The sequence below is a fragment of the Jaculus jaculus genome, chromosome 14 (assembly GCF_020740685.1).
Source record: "Jaculus jaculus isolate mJacJac1 chromosome 14, mJacJac1.mat.Y.cur, whole genome shotgun sequence".
Lineage (NCBI taxonomy): Eukaryota > Metazoa > Chordata > Mammalia > Rodentia > Dipodidae > Jaculus > Jaculus jaculus.
Genome location: NC_059115.1, coordinates 50,405,156 through 50,421,670, shown reverse-complemented (window position 1 = coordinate 50,421,670; position 16,515 = coordinate 50,405,156).

Sequence of the window (16,515 nt, the reverse complement as noted above, 5' to 3'; positions counted from 1 at the left end):
AGGCCTAAACAAATGCCTCTAAATGTCTGTCTTTCTTTGTATTTTTCCTTCCTTCCTTCCTTCCTCCCTCCCTCCCTACCTACCTCCCTCCCTCCTTTCCTTCCTTCTTTCTTTCCTTCCTCCCTTCCTCCCTCCCTCCCTCCCTCCCTCCCTCCCTCCCTCCCTCCCTCCCTCCCTCCCTTCCTTCCTTCCTTCCTTCCTTCCTTCCCCCCCCCCCCTCTCTCTGCCACAACATCTGTCTTTCCTTCTCCCTGAACAAATAATCATTATTCCCTCCTTGTGTCCTGGTAGACTTGAGATAAAAATCTGTTGTCTGCCAGACCAAAAAAAAAAAAAAAAAGAGGGCCTTTTCTCAAAATAAGTATCTAATTCTAGTTATAAATGCACCAAATAAGGGTTCAGCTTGCAGATAGGGTCTGTGATGATGGTTATGATTTAGTGGAGATGGTTTCTCTGAAGAGAAACACTTAAGCTGAAATCTACGGGATAACCGGGAAAGGCAGAGATATCCGTGCAGAGGAAATAGCTCTGTTTACACTGGTTGCCATGGGAAGTGGAATGCTGCTCCCCAGCTAGAGGTCATGGACTCTACAGCAAGTAGAAATTTTGTAAGCCCTAATCAGATTTTTCTAATAATATTTTTCTTACAACCTAGAAAGTTGATCCTTTCTCTTTACATATTTACTACTTTGAATAAGAACCACTTTAACATTTGGGCATTTTTCTTCAAAACTTTGCTAAGGAAGCATGATTGCTAAGGCAAAGTTTGACTATATCCACAGAGAGAAAAACCTAGCCAAACCCAAGCTATGTGTCAGTGCCCAGGAACCATGCAGAGCCATCTTCGTCTGTTAATCCATGCCATCAGAACTGTGAGATGAAGTCATTCAAAATTAAAATCTGGGTAACAATGTTTTACAATGCATAATTACCTTCAAATTGATAAATATATTGATTACTAGGCCAGGAGAGAGCTGAAACATGCCAACCCAAGTTATGGTAAGATTGTGTTGTATCTAGCTATTCACTTGCTGACACATAACCAATACTTATTTATTCCCTCTGTCCAGGCAGCAACACAACAGACTTCTTTGTTCTAGATGAAAAGTCAGTGGGCAGAAATGTGCTGTTAATGATGTGTTGGCATGGTATTTCCTCTGTTATGAAACCCACCCTGGAATATTATTCCTCTTATCACACACAAAGTTAAATTTTAAAGAGTTGTTCTGCTAAACAGATATAAATTCCTCAATGCTGATAATGATAGTGCAAACTCAAGTGCAACACCAAGATTAAATAAACACTTTACGTCCATTTGGCAAAAAGGCAGTGAGAAAAGAAAGTATAATGGCTGTACTTTCACAGACCGAGGACTGAACTAAATATGAATATGCTGTAAAACAACAAGCACTGTGACTGATCACACACGTGACGCTGGAAGTCTTGTTTGTGGTTGTCTGAGATCACTGTTTTCACATGCGAGTCCAGCTCCAGTATTTACAGTATATGGTGTTGACCAATTTATCTGAGCTCTCTGAGCCCCAGTTTTCACATCTGTCCTAATTTTATGAGATTATATTTTATTTTATCTCAAGTTGTTTTGAGAAGTGACTGAGATCCTGTCTAAGAAGTATATAGCACAATTTCCAGCACTTAAAAATAAGTCACTATTCAATAAAAGTTATTATCTATACAGGTTTCATAATTCCCACAAAACAAAGTTTCAGGTTCAGTGACAGCCTGGGGTTCAATTCCCCAATACTCACATAAATAAATAAAAAGTTTCAAAATGTTTACTCAATAAAAAGTACTAGTAAATATTTGAAGATAGCTACATAAAGAAATACCAATGCCATAATTCCTGTCTTTGAAAACTTTATCACACTTCCTAAAGAACTTCATTAAATGAAATGAAATACCTTAACAGAAAATATGTGATTAAGAGACAAACTGTTATTATAGACTGTTTCTTGACACTTCGGTCTCATTTTTAAAGAAATGGATTTCTTAGACTCCAGGATTGACTTAAATTGTTCTTACTACAATGTCATTTAAATAGGAGCAAAAGTATAAATGCATGTTTAAACTCTTTGTTGCTCTTAGGTAAGTATAAAACAAAAAGCAAGTTAATTAATTAATTAAATACAAACTACAAAATCAATAAATTCAAATATATAGTGTTCACTTAATATATACAATAATATTTGCTAAAACCTTTAGAAGATTTGGTATGGGGAAGTTCTGATGAGGGGGCAGTCTCAGACAAGGCTTTCTGATAGAGGTTTGAGTTTGAGATGGTAGAAGTGAAGGGCTTATAATGTATATCCATTCAGACTAGGGAATATTTGTGCTTGTTTGAAGACCCAGTGAAGGAACCAATTATAAGAGATTTAAGAAGGGGGAACACAATTCATCCTTACTGTGGCCCCTCATAAACCCACTGCCTTTGCTCCGTTTTCCTTCAGCCTTGGTTCCCTTACACCACCCTACTCCACAGGCATGGGTCTATGGAGGGACAATGCTGAACTCTGTTTAGCCAAGGATATGGTTTCTCTGAAATCTTTGACATTTGAGCAGAGACCCAGTGTCCAAGGAGTCTATCTTTGTGACTTTAGGATGTCATGTTGTAGAAAAGAACTATGGCCTCAACTGCCAAGGTCTTTAGCAGACCCTTGTCTATAGCTCTCATGCAGGTAATTTCTTGTTCTGAGTCATAGACACATGACCAGAAGACATGTATGGAAGGAAAGGGCTTACTCCAGTTTACCATTCATGGGGGTAGTCTATCGTGGCAGGGAAAGCAAAACAGGAGAAAGGAATCAGACGTGACATCTTTACATCAACAGGGAAGAAGGAAAGGCATCGAGAAGTAGGTCTGAGTTGTTACACCCCAGCTCCCTCCCTCAGTGACACATCTCCTCCAGCCAACTCCACCTTGCAAAGGCTCCACATCCTTCCCACGAGTGCCACCAACTGAGGAATGAAGCATTCAAACACATGAAGAGACATTTCATGTTCAGACCACCACAGTGCTTCTCAGTTAAATCAATCTTTGCCAAAACTAGCCACCAGTGCATTGAATTAAATGGAATGGAAAATTAACTGGTACATAAGTGGAGGCTCTAAATGCTGATGTGAAAATTCACACTCATTTCTTGTTTTTTTTTTTTAATAATAACCGTTTTTTAAACTTTTTTGTTTTATTTTTATTTATTTGTTTGAGAATGACAGACAAAGAGGAAGAGAGGGGGGGGGGGAATGAGAATGAGTGCACCAGGGCCTCCAGCCACTGCAAACGAACTCCAGATGCATATGCCCTTTTGTGCATCTGGATAACGTGGGTCCTGGAGAATTGAGCCTTGAACCAGTGTCCTTAGTCTTCACAGGCAAGCACTTAACAGCTAAGCCATCTCTTCAGCCCTCACACTCATTTCTTAAGGACCTGAGATGCGTGGTTGGAATGTGAACGTATGTCCCCCGCATAGCCTGAGATATTTTTAATTAAGTTTGCAACTTAAAGTCTCCAGCAGCCTGCTGGAGGGTGTGACACAGGGGTGGGGCAGATCTTAAGTCCAGCCCTAAGGTGCGTTCAGCAAGGTTGGAGCTCTGGCTGTCTTGTGCTTGCTGGCTGCTTCTTGGTGCTTGCTGCTCAGTGCAGTTATTTCTCCCTCCTATGGCTCTATGGAAGTGAACAAGTGTCTTCTACCACTGATGGTGTTTCCCTGGATTTGTAAGCTGAAATAAACCCTTTCCTCTCATAAACTGTTTCTAGGCAGGTGTTTGTCCCAGCAACAAGATGCTAACTGCAACGTGAGCAAAGCACAGAGAAGGTGTTAGTCACAGACAGTAAGAGAGAGGTTGAGGTGAGATGGACTCAAGCCTTGTAGCAGACAGCTTCAGGTTCCCTGAGATAAACTCCCAGACCAGGCATAGTTATGGAGGAAGGTATTTATTGAAGCTTACAGATCCATGGGTAGTTTCAAATTGGCAGAAGGAGCTGCCTTCTTTTACAGGACCGAACACACAGAGAGAAGCACAAGCCTAAAAGTCAAAAGCCACACAGCACAGCACGCTTCAGGAACTCCAGCTAGGCACACTTTGCATATCTTTAGATTGAAATCTCAAACCTATCACCACACCTTAAGATCCGCCCGTGACACCGCCTCCAGCCAGATGGCTGCAGAGGCAAACTACAAACTAATAAAATACTGAATATATTGGGGGCCATCTATTCAAACTACCACAAGCTTCTACTAAAGTAAGAAGTTGGATAGTCTGTCAACTGTCAGGCAGTAAAATGTGATTTTTCAAAGTGCATAAAATTGAAAACATTTGTATTTGCTGAACTCATGGTAACAAGCTATCTACAGAGAGAGATTTGACATTGTTAGAAAATGCTTTGACAAAAGACAATCACAAGCCTTTTATCTATATTTGCTGTTTGAGTCCAGCTTCCACAAGAGATGGGAATCTGTTATGTATGCTATGAGAGAGAAAAAAGCTTGGTTCCCACAAGGGCCTGCCTCATCCTATGCTGGTTAGCACAGTGGATCTACCAGATAGGATGGGTTGTTAAACATCTTTGTTACTTGAAGGATCTTACTTGATTTAGGGTGGAAAGTAGAAGTCTGTGCCCTGAGGTAAATAGGAAAAACTTGCCCACAACCCAAGCAAGCGACTATGATCCTGAGAATTTAGTGGAGAAATGAGCCCACCATTGAAAGGCTTCATAAGCACTCCACACATTCCTGGCAGTGGCTATCCAGCAGCCTAGGTGTGTGCACAATGTAGTACTGAGAAAGCTGGGTGGAAGGTAAATACTTGGACAAAGTTAAAATCTGCACAAATATTGACTGCTTTTTTGAAGCCAAGCACAAATGCACCAGCTGAGAATACAAGTCTCATTGGACTAGAATTGCTTAGCACAAACAACGACCCCTCACTGGTGACCACAGGCTGCACAAAGAAAAGCTCAAACAATAAATGCTAAATTAAAAAAAAAGTTGGGCAAAAGCATTAGGATCTACTGGTTGGCAGTCTAACTTTGCATATTAAGTATGAGTAAATTTCAAAAGACACAAAGAAATAAAAACAAAAGTCACTGGGGGAAAGCCAGGAGTAGTGTCACTCTAGAGGCAGAGGCAGGAGGATCATTGTGAGGTCGAGGCAGCTTGGGACTACAGAGTAAGTTCCAGGTCAACTTGGGCTAGAGTGAGACTCTCTACCTCAAAAAAAAAAAAAAAAATTGGGGGGAAATAATGCAGAAGAGGAGGAAGTGGGGAAAGGTTAACCAAAATTAAATACATTAAGGAAAGGTGATACAGAATCCTACTTTGTTAGCTAATTAAAAATATAATTTAATAAAGAGACAGTTGGGGCCCAATTATCTTCTGTAGATAGAAAGCGCCACTCTTAGAAGCCATGGTTTGCAACAGGAAAACCCTGGTACCAGAGGAGAGACACCACACAGTGAGTTGCTAGCTAAGGAGGCCTTTGAGGTCCCCAAAATAATACAGGCTATTCCCAAGACTCTTGGTTACCTACCAGAACTAGTTGGTAAGAACCTATTGCTTAAGACACTACACACTTCAGTTGTAGGACATTGAGAAATCAAGCTAGAACTGTGCTGGAAGGTTCCTCCCTCCTGGCTGGCTGTCATTTATTGGAAAGTGCTGTGCAGGCTGCTGGAGGAAAAAAGTCATCAATAGTCTTAACCAGCAATAGACCCTGCAAGCTACACAACTGGCGAGCTAGAAAAGATGTTCCAACAGCACATGTGTAATAGCAGCAGGACTGTTATGGGGGTGACTAACTGATCTCTGATGGAACATAATGCTGGCTTCATGGGAGGGAATTCATGCCTGATACTGAAAACCTAGCCACAGCCTTCTTGCTGGGAAGATCATAGGCCCTAGGAAGTATTACTACAGTTGTATAGCTAAATGGATATGCTGTGCTCATCAAATTGCCCCCCAAATATTGATGTTTCTCTCCATGGACTAGTTCTGTGCTCATGTTTGTTCAGAGAACCACCTTGTTTATTTAGAACTTTTGAAAAAAAATATATTTTATTTATTTATTTGAGAGAGAAAGAGGCAGAGAGACAGAGAGAGAATGGGCATGTCAGAGCCTCCAGACACTGCAAACAAACTCCAGACACATGCCCCCCACCCTCCTTGTGCATCTGGCTTACGTGAGTCCTGGAGAATTGAACTGGGATCCTTTGGCTTTGCAGGGAAACACCTTGACTGGACGTTAATATATGTTCATACAGTAATTTGATCATGTTCCTGTCCTAACTTTTTAAAATTTTTTTTGTTTATTTTTTACTTATTTGAGAGTGAAAAAGAGACAGAGAGAGAAAGAAAGAGAATGGGCATGCTAGGGCTTCCAGCCATTGCAAACAAACTCCAGATTCATGTGCCCCCTTGTGCATCTGGCTAACGTGGGTCCTGGGGAATCAAGCCTCGAACCGGAGTCCTTAGGCTTCACAGGCAAGCGCTTAACCGTTAAGCCATCTCTCCAGTCCCCTGTCCTTATTTTTGTCCCCTCTTCCCTGCCCCTATGTTCTAAGGACTCTCCTCTTTCAAGGTATTTTTTCCTTTGCTTTGTTTCTCATTCCATTGGTATTCCTCTGTCCTTCATATTAAAATGTAGATGGGCTCAAAACAGTACAGGTCTTGGGATTATCAACCACTGTGGGGTCAGGAATGTTCCAGTCTGTTAATTTGGGGATGCCAGAACCCCAAAGTTATGCCTATGTGGCTCTTACATTCTTTCTACCCTCTCTTCTGCAATGTTCCCTGAGCCTTGTAGGATGTGGTAGCAATTTTAGCAAGTTCTTCTAATGTTGAATTCTTATTTATTTATTTATTTGAGAGCAACCAACAGAGAGAGAAAGAGGCTGATAAATAGATAGAGAATGGGCATGCCAGGGCCTCTAGGCACTGCAAAGGACCTCCAGACACGTGCGCCCCCTTGTGCATCTGGCTAACGTGGGTCCTGGGGAATCAAGCCTTGAACCGGGGTCCTTAGGCTTTACAGGCAAGCGCTTAACCACTAAGCCATCTCTCCAGCCCCTAATGTTGAATTCTTGGCAGTTGCTTATTTTCCACTTTGATGAGTTTTGAGTCTCCTCAGTGTCTTATCACCATTTGCCTAAAACAGTTCACTGTTTAGCAGTGAGAGCAGCGCTCATATCCTTTCCACGACTGCCTCAGCAATGTTCCGTGAGTTGTGGTGAGTGCGACAGACATGACTCGTGCATTGCTAAGCCCCGAGTTTTCTCTTCTTGTCATTCTGATAAGTCTGGGTCACCCTGGTATTTGTCAGAATCTGTAAAAATCAGGTTCTCTAGCTAAGTGTGAGAGGGGCATTAATCAAAGAGGATAAACATATGCATTTAGAAAGCATTTTGATTGGCATTATGTCTCTATTTTGCCAAGGAATGGTGGAAGATTCCCTCAAGGGTCTACGACTTTCCAGTCCATAGGCTTTTCACTCAGTTCTCAGTACCAGCCATGAATTCCCTCCCACTGAGAGGCTTCATTTCCAACCAGAGAGCAGTTGTTTACCACCATAACTTATGTACTACTATTGCATTCACGGGTGCACCTTGCCTGACTGGTTGACTTTGTAGCTTGCGTGATCCATTGCTTCTTCAGACTGAAGATGACTTTTCATCCCCATAAGCTTACACAGTGCCTTCCAGCATTGTGGTAGCTATCCAGCAGGAAGTTTTAGCTCAGTTCCATCGGAGAAGCTTCCTTTTGCAAATGGCTGTAACTCCTGAAGAGACTCACAACTCATCAGAGTTCTGAGAATACATGACCATTGAGTGCTCAGCACTAAATGAAACATCTCTGTCACACCCCTTAAGCCTCAGAGAGCACTCCAGAAATGGTTTCAGAAAGTGTATAAGAACCAGAAAATAGGGAGAAGTGCGTTGGAACAATGTCTTCCAGATATGAAGGAGTCATTACATTCATCACCTCATAGTAGCTGTCATCATCTGCACAAGGCCTGCACAATATTGGGCTCTTGAACATTCCATCATGTATGATGGAGAGCAAAAAAGAAGCTGTGGTGGTTTGAAGGTATGTCCCCTATAGACTCAAGCATCCTATTAAGTTTGCAACTTGGGTCTCTTTCTGCCTGGCTGGAGGAGGTGTCACTGGGGGAAGATCCTGGGGTTTAGCCCAGAGGTGTGTCTAGTGTGGATCTGATGCCAGCCTGAAGGTAAGCAGAGATGTTTGAACTCTGCCTGGGTCCTGCTTGTGGCTATTTGCTTTTTACTGCTGTGTGGTTGTTTTTATCTGCTTTGATATATGGAAGCAGCTTCTCCTGTCATTTATGGAACTCCCCCACTGGATTTGTAAGCTGGAAATGAGCTCCTTCCTCCCACAAAGTGTGGCTGGATTGGATGTATTCATCCCAGAAACCTGGAACTGTCAACAGCATACACTCAGGTGGAAAAAGGACTAGTTAGAAAGAAGAGGGGGCTCAGTGAAATGGCAATATAGAAGAGGGACAAAAGAAGGTAATGCAAGAGAATTATATCAAAATATATTGTGCACATGTATGAAAATCATCATTAAAACATACTTATGGGCAAGAGAGATGGCTTAGCTGTTAAGGCACTTGCTTGTGAAGCTTAAGGACCCATGTTCAACTCTCCAGATATCATGTAAGCTAGACACACAAGGTGACAGGAACACACAGGTCACACATGTGCACAAGATGGCACATGTGTCTGGAGTTCAGTTGCACTGGCTGGAGGCTCTATTGGGCCAATTCTCCCTCTCCTCTCTCTCTCAATCCTCCTTCCTCTTTCCTAACCCTCTCTCTCATAAAAAAAAAAAAAAAAAAAAAGTTTTTAAACTTTCTGGGCAAAAAGAGAATCTATAATTGATATAATATATACTCTAAAATATCCAGTTTTTATTGATATTTATCTCTTCCAAAGATGAAAACAGAAGTGATGAATTCTAGGAACATAGGACCCTAAAGTTACTTCACCTTTAGGAGATCTTATCCCTAGCAACTCCTTTCTCTACTTCCTGTTTACACTGAGGTAAATAAGTCCTCTGCCACCTGCGCCATCCACCATGAAGTTCTTCCCTAATACCGGGGGCCAAACCACCATGTACTAAACCCTTCAATAACCCATAATAACAAGGATGACAAGGAAAGCAACTGACCCATGGGATAATTCAGGTTTTTCTTTTGCATGTGCATGTGTGGTGTGTACCTTATGCTGTGCATGATTCATGCACTCATGTGTATAGATGCACACAGACTATGTGCAGGCAAAGGCCAGAGGAGAATGCGGGGTGTCCCCACCATTGCTTATCTGCATGTTTCATTGGGCTGTTTTCACTCTACCTGGGGGTGCATTTTTTTCAAACCCATCTATTCTCTGCTCTGTGCCCCCATGAAGCTAGTTACAGACATGTACTTCAGTGGAAATCACGTGGTCTCAGACTTTCTCAGACCCTCAGGTTTGTATGGCACACACTCAACCATTGAGCCCTCTCCCCATCAAATTTCACAGATCACCTTGAATAGTGGTGTTCCTTTCATAGCTGTATACACAAGGTGTATTAGTCAGGGTTCTCTAGAGGAACAGAATTACTAGAATGAATTATTTTAAAAAGGGAATTTATGGGCTGGAGAGATGGCGTAGCGGTTAAGCGCTTGCCTGTGAAGCCTAAGGACCCCGGTTCGAGGCTCGGTTCCCCAGGTCCCACGTTAGCCAGATGCACAAGGGGGCGCACGCGTCTGGAGTTCGTTTGCAGAGGCTGGAAGCCCTGGCGCGCCCATTCTCTCTCCCTCCCTCTATCTGTCTTTCTCTCTGTGTCTGTCGCTCTCAAATAAATAAATAAATAAAATTTTAAAAAAAAAAGGGAATTTATTGGATTAGCTTACAGTAGTCCAATAGCAGTTGCAGGCCCAAGAATCACCGAACCTGGTAGCTGCTCAGTCCAAGTGGCTGGATGCCTCAGCAGTCCTGACCCGGCACTGCAGATGGTGCCGGAAAGCCTGGAGGCTTCCTGAGGAGCCGCTGGGTTTCGATCCACGTGCGTCTTCAGTTGATATTGGTCTTTAGTCCGTATTGGTCTTCAATCCACGCTAGAAGGTAGGGAGCAGCTCTGGCAGCCAAGTGGAAGGAAGGAAGGAAGGAAAAAAGGGAACTCTTCTACCCAGAGCTTCCTTATATCAAGTCCCTCTCTGAGCGGGGCACCCACTCTGGGGGAAGGGCTCACCCTGGGAGAAAGACCTCCTCCTTTAGTTGATCCTTCCTAGAAGCAGCCTGTGGATTACTAAACAGATCAAGTTGACAACACCTTAACTATCACACAAGGTTTCATGGAGTTTGTTTCAGCTACAGGAGGGCTTTTCTACTCTCTCTCTCTCTCTCTCTCTCTCTCTTTTTAGGATTTCTTCTCTTCAAAATGTTCTGACTTTTCTCTGAGCATATCCATGAATGACTAAGTACAATCTCCACTCCAAACACACTGAATTGTCTTACTGCTTTTTACTCCTGTGGCTGGAAGCACATCTCAACCTCATCTTCAATATAAGGCAATTTAGTTTTCAACAGTGATTATTCCTTCCCATTTTATCATATATAAGAATTTTAATCTTCCTATTCCAATTTTGATTTTCCTATTATCCTTCTTAAGCCTGCTAATCCCACTTTTTCATTGAATTCAATCTTAACTTAATTTTACTTTAATTTCCTTATGGCATCCTTGTTTGGTCACACAGGAGTCTTATCTTCCTGTTTTCAATTAATATGCCAAATAGTTTGTTATATTTCCCCCAAACCCTTGTTAATAAATTATTTTGATAGTGTAGCTCTTCTCCATCTTCAGAACAAAAATTTCCTTTCTTTCCTCACTGTACTCCTCTTTCATTTCAATTCATCTAAAAGACTGACCAGAACCTACCTGACTTCTTGCTTGGAAATCAGTAAGGTGTATGAATTGCCAATGACTCCATAGTTTGTTCACTTGATTTCCTAATGCTATTTTGTATGTTAATGTATACTCAGTGACATATGCTAAGAGTATCTTAAAGAAGATGCTGGGGGTGGGGAGGGAATTACCATGGGATATTTTTTTATAATCATGGAAAATGCTAATAAAAAATAAAAAAATAAAAAAAAATAAGTACATGCCAAAAAAAAAGAAGATGCTTATTCAGAAAACAGTCTTGAGAAAAGTCAGAGATAGCCTTGAAAATAAACTTGTGCTGAGCTGCCACCTTTCTTCTTAGCACCATGCATAGATGCATCTAGTGCAGGTCTTTGAGCCTTATGTGATCTTGTGCTATTGTCATTACCCATTATTTCATGAAGTACATGGAAGCCACAATTCCTAGCTACTACCATTGGTATTTCTAATGTCCTCTGCTATTATTGCTCACAGGTTCTTGTCCAGTTCATTTCTGGGAGCTCTTGTCTTTTGTTAGATCTCGATGAAATAGGGAAGAAGAAGGGAGAAATGAAAAGAGAATACACCAACACAATTTGCTCAAACAGAAACACATGAGGGCAAGGGCACATACTTGTACTTTACTAGTAAGTGTATCTGGTATTGCAGAGAGTCTGACACAAACAGACTCTTCTGCTTCACGGTAATCGGTTGTCGCTTACGTGGAAATATATGCAGTGGGTTTGCTCTAGACTGACCATCCACCCAAGTTTAGATTGTTGCTCTAAGCGTTTGCCTTGTTCCATGTCTTTACCTGTATTTTAATGGGAAATTGAAAAAGTGAACTGGACCTGCCAATCAGATGTTATTGTAAACCGAAACTCATAAGAAAAACTGACCAAGCACATACCCAAATGCTGATGAGTGTCAAATCAGTGGAGCATGAAAGATGGTGATCCTATTGTTTGAATACAGAGAAATCATATTTCTAATTAAATGGGGCACCAGCATTACCACATGTGTTGTTTTGTCCTTTGTCAGAGAAAAATGAAATTCTGCCTATAATGGGTTCAGTGGTGCCTGTAAAATGACAGAAAACTCACTTTTGTTTTATGCTTTATTGTACTGTGATTCTCCTATAAATTAGAAATGACCATAATATTATAAGAATTTATTGACACCATAAATGTGGTGAAATTATTTTACATTCATGTGACTCATTTATCTCCTATAACTGCTTGTCTTCCATATTTCTGGTTCAGTATAGGAGCTTGCGTCTTACTGTTTAATAAATTTATAAATGAAAGATACATATTTTAAGAAAAATGTTCAACATTTCTTTCTTCTCCCCATGAACTCATATATAAACCCATAGACTATTCTTAATCACAGAGTGTCATTTTTCTACCATCGAATGCTGCATTTCACATACCAGAGTCCAATTGTGCTTGAATCTTTCACGATTTTAATAGAAACGATAGGTATCAACGCATAGTCTTAAGCCAAGAAAATAAACAAGGGCTATGACAGGCAAAACCAGACTTTCTCTGTGATTATATAAAGATAACTGGGTTGTATGTGCTATTCATATATGAGCTTCTTAAAGGCAGCTCTTTTTCATTTAATAAGCCATCACAGAAAAGTACGCAGTGCCATGGATAAAAATAACAGCATTAACTTGTCAAAAGGGAATAAAGAGACACCTGGCTTTTATTTTTCAAAATTATGCAACATTCATTTAGTGTAGACTGCCAAGGAACATTCATCAACCTTCTATGTAAATATATAAATTCTTAATTCAATTTTCTTCAAGCTCCTCCCACTCTGGCTTTGTCATCATTTCTCCAACTCTTCGCAGGAGATTGGGGAACTCATTGTTCACGGGTCAGGAGAAATCCAATGAATCATGAAGAAAAGATAATTTATGAAAGCAAGTCACTCTCTCATCTTCAATGTGCATAAATAATAATAATTTATTGTCATGATACAATGACCTATTTTCTATTTATAGCTTCGGTCCTAAGAAAAAGAAGTGCAACATAATTTCCATGTAAAAAGATCAATTTATGAGCCACCTGTCTCTGACAGGCAAGCCTCATCTGGAAGCAATGAGGGCACTAGTAAACCGTCTTTTTTTTTTCTCTCTTTAGGAAACAATGCAAGTTCAAAATGGTGAAGAAATCAAGAATGACCGACAAATTATTTGTTTCAAAGCAGGGTTTTTCTTGGTCACTGTATTTTGGTTTGACTCTAAAATGTTTCTAAAGTCTTACACATATTTTTCCCAAAACATATATCTAATTGATGAGGTACATTATATGGAAAGTCATGCCAGGGAGGAAGCCAGACAAGGCTTTGAGCTAAAGTTTTATAAAATAGTTTGCTTTCTGGTATTATTAGAAGCTACATCATTAATTTTGTTAAGCCTGTTTAGTCAAGGTTTTTAACAAAAGAAGATTTATAAATTGAGTTGTAGCTTATATGTTGTAATATACACAAATTTGACATGTACAGCTTAATGAATATTTACATATGTACACACTCTTGCAAACACAATGTAGACATTTTCAGCCACTCAGAAGTTTCCCTCATGCCTATCCCAATGGGTAACCCACTGTCTTGCGACTTTTACCACTGGCAGTCTTTCTTACTTCTCAAAAGCTCACAAGTGGAATCTATAATATGAGCTCACTGCATCATTCCCACAGGAGCCAGACTTAAGTCTGATTTCTCTTCACTCATTGTTCTTTGACTAAATTGGGCTGAAATTACCAACTTATGTGATATTTTTTATGAGATATAGTAGCATTCTAAGTTTTGAAAATATTGGTGGCCTTTCCCACATTGGGTTTTTGGTGGACTTTTGTCCTTTTCAGGGAGAAGAATATTCATTTACTTATTTATTTATTTATTCACAAAATAATGTATTAGGCATATACTATGTACGAAGGTAAGTACTAGTGTTGCTGGGGGGAGGTAAAATGGACACAGTAACACATCAGGAGTTGAAGTTTTGTGATGGAGACAGACAAAAACCAGGGAAGAAATGTACAAATGGCGATCAAGGCTGTAAAATGAAAGCAGATGATGAAAGGACTATGTCAGCTGGGTTGTTCTGGAAGGGTATCTGAGGAGGGGATATGTAAGCAGAAGGTGCAGGATGAGGAGAAGGGACAGGCAGCGTATTGGGGAAAGCAATCTGTGTGGAGGAGGAAATAGCATGGGAAAGGCCAAAGGTACAAAGGCACTGCTCATGGAGAAACAGGAGGAGGTCTTTGTGTGTGTTGTATACTGATCTGAGAAGGAGACTGTGAGATGAATATGGCTGAACGAGGAAAGGCTTCTATGGCTTGTGTCTGAAAATTCAACATTGACTTCAGTCCTAAGTATCTACGATCTGGAGTTTTGGTAATAGTGAGTCAGAACATTGAGAGTGTTCTGAGGTCAGTTACAGAGGAGGGTCCAGAAGGACAGAGTCACAGATGAATGTTACCATCATTGTGGGGTACCTTGGGGAAGAGTCAAAGAACTGAGACCAGACTTGTGTGAAAGGGTCATGCCAAGGCTCAATTCAGGACTTCTGTTATTTAAAGCCTAGAGATTCCAGGGGGAGCTTTAGCATGATAGAGGAAGCTGACTCACATTACCATACATCCTCAGCAGAGAGAGAACAGCCAGCGCCAGCAAGCAGGAGCTGACTCCTGTTCTGGGCCTCTCCTGACACACTTGCTCCAGGAGGGCTCCACCCACTTCTGTAGGGCTCAGCCTGCCAGATACCTACGTGGAAGCTTAATCTTAACAATGCTTGAAAACCAACATGGTGGGGCATGGCTTTAATCCCAGCACTTAGGAGCTAGAGGTAGGAGGATCATTGTGAGTGTGAGGCCAGCCTAGGACTACAAATGAGTGCCAAATCAACCTGGGCTATAGTGAGACTCTACTTTAAAAAAAAAAAAAAAAGATCTTTGAGGCTATGGGACATTTATATACAAAACCACCATAGCCTATTATTCTTGAAGATTCATAACTGTTGAAATTCTACTAAAAACACACCATTTAATACAGAAACATGATAAATTCCCTCCAAAATCTAGTAGAACATTCATTCTACTTATGAGATGGTAATGATGTGATTGATTTATGATCAATATTTATAAACATTATTTGTGTTCAATCTTCCTGCTTGCTAGTACTATGAGAGTTTGAAGCATACAGTATGGAGCAGAGCAGTGGTTTTCGGACTGCTGCTTCTTATTTTGGCTTATAGACTTGAGGGGAAGCTCCATGATGGCAGGGGAAAGTGATGGCATGAGCAGAGGGTCACGTCCTGACCAACATAAGGTGGACAATAGCAACAGGAGAATGTGCCAAACACTGGCAAGTAGACACTGGCCATAATACCCATAAGCCTGCCCCTAACCATACACTCCCTCTAGGAGGCTCCAAGACCCAAATCTCTATCAGCTGGGAACCTAGCGTTCAGAACACCCAAGTTTATGGGGGACACCTGAATCAAACCACCACAGCTAGTCATGCTGCTTTGGGAAGTTGTGAAACCATTAGGACTTGAGCCCAGGATGGTAGACATGGATCATGGTGGGGTGAGCCTTCAGGGTAATAGTATGTCCCAGCCGATCATCCATTTCTCTGCTTGCTTTCTGGACAGGCATCATGATGGAAACAGCCACCTCATTCTCCCCTTATCAAGTGTTGAGCAACTCTGGTCACTGTGGCTTACTCACCATGATAGACTGAAATTCCCCTAGAATCATGAGCTAAGATAAATCCTTCCTCCCTTAAGTTACTTCTATCAAGTCATTTTCAGACTTTGCACTTATACCGTGACTGGGACTCTCAGAAAGCTAATACATTTAGCTATAAAATAGATGTGATAGTATCTACCCAGGTAGGTCACAGTGAGGGAAAATATGGACAGTGTATCAGGGATAAATCTTTGCATTGTAAACAACAGACGGCCCAACCCAGATTAACTTAAGGAAAAAGGGTACATTTCATCGGTTATATTTCTTAAAAAGTCTACCAGAGTTTTAGCTCTCATTCTTGAGTGGTCCAGGGTTTATGTTCACTGGGTGTGGGTATTTCCTCCACAATGAATTGCCTCTTCCTGGCTTCAGAATTTCCCAGCCTCCATTCTCTAAGCACATCCTTTAGCTTAAGGAAAATTACCTTTTTGGGTGGTTTCATGAAAGAGGTAGCTACTTTCGACAGTATCTGGATACATGTGTCGAATTCATATGTTTCATTTCCAACTCAATTGTTGTAGTGTGGGGAAAATAAATTTATTTTCAGGCAATTGGAGCCTATCCCAGAATCAAGGGTAAAGTCAATCCTGTTCCAACTCCATGACTACAAATATGGGAAATTTATTCCCCAAAGAAATATTGGATGCTTTTTAAAATAAAATTATTTATTTATTGATTTGCAAGCAGAGAAAGAGAGAGAGAGAAGATAGACAGACAGAATGGCCATGCCAGACCTCTAGCCACTGCAAACAAACTCCAGATGCGTGCACTACCTTGTGCATCTGGCTCATGTGGGTACTGGGGAATTGAACCTG